The sequence below is a fragment of the Gavialis gangeticus genome, unplaced genomic scaffold, assembly GCF_001723915.1.
Source record: "Gavialis gangeticus isolate Ggan-Ray unplaced genomic scaffold, GavGan_comp1, whole genome shotgun sequence".
In the NCBI taxonomy this organism is placed as follows: Eukaryota; Metazoa; Chordata; order Crocodylia; family Gavialidae; genus Gavialis; species Gavialis gangeticus.
Window position 1 is genome coordinate 25,431,463 of NW_017729030.1, and position 5,237 is coordinate 25,436,699.

Consider the following 5,237-nt stretch of genomic DNA (forward strand, 5'->3'; position numbering starts at 1 on the left):
CTGCTGCACTTCCCAGAGTCCAGTGCAGCAGGTGTGCAGGCTAAAACCACAGTGGGGCCAAGGCAGGAGGCACTAGAGCCACGCCAGGTGGAGTCTGCCCCACTGAGCTAAACTGAGCTGAGTCACAGCAGCTCTTAGGATGAAGGGTGCCCTGTGCCTGGCTGTGCTGCTCCTCTGGGGTGAGGGGGCAAAGGGGGTAGGGGAGGGCTGAACAAACTTGTAGCTGAAAGTGGGACTCAGCTCAAAGTTTGCAGATGGCTGATTTAGAGGCTGGGGAGAACAGCCCTGCAGAGTCAAGGGCTCAGGGGCTGAACCCGAAGGGTCAGGGGCTGGCAAAGTGTGAGCAGCCTTGCTTGTGCCAGGGGTACCAAAAGGCTGGGTTAGGCAATGGGCAGCCCTGCCTTAGGCCAGGGATGCCAGTGCAGGCCTGAGATTACCTGGAACAGCCTTGCCTGAGCCAGGAATGCCAGAAGGGGCTGGGACAGATGATGAACAGCTTAGCATAAGTCAAGGATGACAGGGATCTGGAAACTAGGGCTAGCGTCCCAGAGACCAAAACCAAGACTGAGAATGGGGCCAGGGACCCAGAAACTGAGATACAAAGGGGGCTAAAGCCAAGAAAGCTGAAATTGGCTGTGACTGGAGGCCTACAGCCAGAATAACAGTGGGCTAAACCCAAAAAGGAAGAGGCCCCTATGAGAAGGTCCAGAATAGTGTCAGAATAATGTCTGTGAGGCCTGGGCAGGGCTACAGGGGAGGATGGAGCCACAATTATTATCCCTAAGGAAGCTTGTGCTCTAAGATGTGGATTGTGCTGTGGGGCCATGACTCAGAGTTGGAGAACCAAGATGGGTGCCAGCCAGGCACAGGAGACAATAGATAGCAGAGAGACTGAGGCTCATGTTGGTACTCTGGCACAGCCTCCCTAAGTATTATTAGTTAACTCAAGGTATGGCAGATAAGATAAAAACAGGAGGATACCCTAAGGAGCTGGAGTGGGGTAGGAGGTGCTTGCCCCAGGCAATGGCCACTCCTGGGGCATTGGCCCTGCTACAGAGCCCAACTTGGATAGTTTATAGTATATTCTTACACCATTTTAAAACTAGTTTTATTGCAGTGCAGGTAGGATAAAAGTGTAAGCCAAGGTTAGTGAGCTCGATGGTTCAGAAGGGATTAGAAATATCTCATATGATGAGATAAGGTCCAATACTTTATATACTTTAGGAAACAAATACTTTTTTTAAGTAAAAAGTAATGGAACATCAGTCCAGAAAATGTTGTCATTGACTTTTTTAATCAATCTTTTTAAAATTAACCTTGTTATGGGCTATTTACATTTTCCAATACAGGCAAGACAAAGGAGACATTTATTACAGCCTGTAATCTTCAATTGACACAGGGCCCACAAGGGACACAGCAGCAGCTGCAGTCCCTAATACTTTATTACAGTGCAGGAATTCAGTCTTTTTCAAGAAAGAAAACTTGTACCTAGTCTAAAAAGCTTAATGAAGTCATTGGGAATCTTGGCTTGGCTAACAAGAAGTTTGCTACAGAGTACCACGTACCCAAGTGGGAGAGGAATAACAATACAGCTGGGGCAGCTGTAGTACATGCCAGCAGTGGTGACTTCTGGCTACTGCTGACGTGATGATGTGAATACATGGTGACAGTGTGGTGTCAGTGTTTTCTGTTCTGTGGCAGCTGCCCAACTTGTCAACTTCATTGTGCTACTGCTAAGTGTTTTTTTTCCCCCCATCCAAATACTCCTTTTAGGTATTTGGTCAGGGAGTTCTGTTAGTCAATTTTATACAAATGGTAGCAGGTGACTTACCCTGGTTTACACTATTTTTAAAAGTAAAGGCATCTGGATTTCTGAGGTTAATTAAGAGCTATTATTGACTACTATGATGTTGTGTGGAAGTCCACATGGGGCAAGTACATTTGTCATGATGTTGTAATATGCAAAACAGCCTCAAAATTCTCATTTTTTAATTCCTCAAAATTCTTCATTTTATTCTTTTCATGAACCAGCGTAGCATCAGTGATTCCAGAGGAGGCTATGAGTATGGGGAACTAACCTGTTCTCTTTCTTTAGCATTGTTTGAGCCTTTTCCTAAGGGTAGACGTACTAATTTCTTACTGTTGCTCATTTCGCTGTGCTGTTCCGTATGTCCCTCCTCTAAAGATGCCAGGTACTGGGAAAGTCTACCTATTAACTGGCATTTTGCAATTTTCAATAAAATTACATCTACAGGAACATAATGATGACCCCTCAAAGCCGACTTTTGAGGAAACATTGAGTCACTCAATACTGACACATATCTATCTGCTGTGGCAAAAAAGTGAACATGCATTCTTCTTACACTGTAATTCGGTGATGTAATTTTCAAGGTGACCTTCCTCCCCCGGAAGTGTGAATTTTCTATATAGAGAAAATAAAAATTCTGCGCTACCCCAACTCAGACATTTGATGACATAACTGATACCGTCAAATCCTATCCTTAGTACAAGGTCATTTTAAGTATTCTGTCATGTTCTGTGGAATCATGAAGTGCTATCTTAGATTTCCTTACCAAACTTCGTAAAAAGTTTTCCCCTGTAAAACTGAGATTTGGGGGCCACAGAACAGCTTTAATTGTAGCAACACTGAGTAAGAGGAGACTATCTTATGTTACATTTGATGTATCACTTCAAAATGAATGTGGAAGCAAGAAAGCAGCACTAGATAACAACTGTTTACAGGGTATGCTCAAGGGCTTTCTCATGACCATGCCCAGTTTTCATTTCCCAGTTCATAGTGCATTTATATGAAGGTGGAAAAAATAGAAAACTACAATAAACTGCTTACATCAAGAAAGTAAATAGCTCCCCTCTGGGCACGTCTACACGAGATACTACATTGCCATAGTGACAGGCTAAGTTAATGTAGCTTGTTGCTATAGCAACATAGCATCAGCAGGCACAAACTATGACACCAATGCTACTGTGTAGTATGGTCAGAAATGACCTGTGCACTTCCAGGACTGAGCAGTAATGGCAGTTACTGCACAGTCAGGCGCATGTGTAAACACGCCCACTGACTTGCAATTGTATTGAAGAATGAGGTACATTTTTTTTTTTTTACATAACTATTTTGCAGTGTGATCTTGCACCGTATAGTTAGAGCAACTACCAAAGTTAAATATTAGTTTCATACAGGACAAACTTGATCGCCCCAAAATCAGAGGGTGTATTGACTAAGTTCAGATGATTAAGGATTTATCAGTGTTAAGACATTGGCTTTCAGTTGGACTACAGGAATTTCACTCCAGCTAATCAGGACTGTTTTGTTCTAAAAGAAATATAAATGAATGTAGAAATGACAAACTGGATTTTGGACAAAGCAAAAAAAAATTAATGCATTGCACAAACTACACTTCATAATGCCAATCTGATCAGTATTTATCATAGCTATAGATTTTGTTCATGCCAGTGGTGATTTAGTTCAGTCCTATCTAGATGTGGCCTTGAGTTGTGTTTTGTGGCTGCAGACAAAGCAATGAAAGGTGTTTCCTTTTGTTAAGCTTCCAATGTGCTTCTTGGAAATCAGACCATAATGTCTGACCTAGGAAATTATTTCTGTGTGTCTAAAACCCTTGTTTACATATTCTCAATGAAGGAATCCCTAATAAACTGTTCAATTTGCATACAGATGGGACAGAGGGTATTTTTACCTTATTTTAGAAAGCTTTGGCAGTAGATAATATATTAAATTGTTGGTTTATAACTTAACTGAAAACATTATTTGGGGTTGAAAGGTCCAAGAGTGTGTTCTCAACTTAAATACAGATTTGTTTTAGAATGAGTTTCTTTAAGTGAGAATGTATTGGCCTTCTTAGTTTATAGTGTCCTCGTTTGTGTTGATTTCAAGATTGTTGCTTAAACTGAATTTGTAGATTGCTCTAGTGCAAGTTGCTTGCAAGTCCTAGGAGAAAGCTCCAAAGGAATTTTACAGAAGTATTTTCTGTACACTGATTTTGGGTGTAAATGCTGGATTATTTGCTTTTTATCTGGGAAAGATATTTTTATCCACAAAACATTGCAGGCACATGAGATTTTCCACAGTTTTCATCAGTATAAGGCTCTGATGACTTGACAGGGGAGCTCATATGCAAGTCAGCATTGACATTAGCTTATTCAGTTCTTTACAGTTCTGCTAAGAAGGGCAAAAGTTACAGTGATGATATTGGTCCAGTAGGACCTAGCAACTTGCTGGATACAAACTGTCAGGATTTGGAGTGTAGCCATGTTTCAACATTTTCAGGGCATCCAGGATTACTTTCTAATTTGGTTCATGGTTTAAGACATTGTTATATCGTGCTTGAGGTATGTTAAAGAGCACATCAGCAGCAACATTAGACAGGGCATTCTACAGGTCCTTGAAATGTTGTTACCATTGCAAATAGAGCAGACAGGGACAGTAAGCAGTACCTGAGTATCACTGACTATCCATCAGCTGTCCTTCATTTGAAAGGGTTGATTGTAAATTTCCTAACAAACTTCCCAGTTATCTTGCTGATTGACAAGGGAATTAGAATGGTGAAGAAGATTTTGACTTATTCTTTGCCTATGTAACAACTTTTGCATGACCTCATCGTTTGCATCAGGCTAGTCTTGGTGACAGTACACACTGCCCTAGATGTTACTCCACATTGTATCGACAGGTATCATAGTATCATAGTGCTTAGGATCAGAAGGGACCTAAACAGATCATCAGGTCTGACCCCCTGCCCTGGGCAGGAACAGGTGCTGGGGTCATATCACTCCAGCCAAATATCTGTCCAGCCTCCTCTTGAAGACCCCCAAGGTAGGAGAGAGTACCACCTCCCTTGGGAGCCCATTCCAGAGCCTGGCAGCCCTAACTGTAAAGTAATGTCTCCTGATGTCCAACCTGAACCTTCTGTCTAACAATTTGTGGCCATTATTTCTAGTAACCCCGGGTGGTGCCTGGGGGAACAGAGCCTCCCCCAATTCCCGCTGGTCCCCCCTGGTGAGTTTGTAAATGGCCACAAGATCCCCCCTCAGCCTTATCTTGTGGAGGCTGAATAGGTTTAGGCCCTTTAGCCTGTCTTCGTAGGGCCTGCCCCACTGCCCCTTGACCATGCAAGTGGCCCGCCTCTGGACCCTATTAATGTTAGCCACATCTCTCTTGAAGTGCGGCGCCCAGAACTGGATGTAGTACTCCAACTGTGACCTGA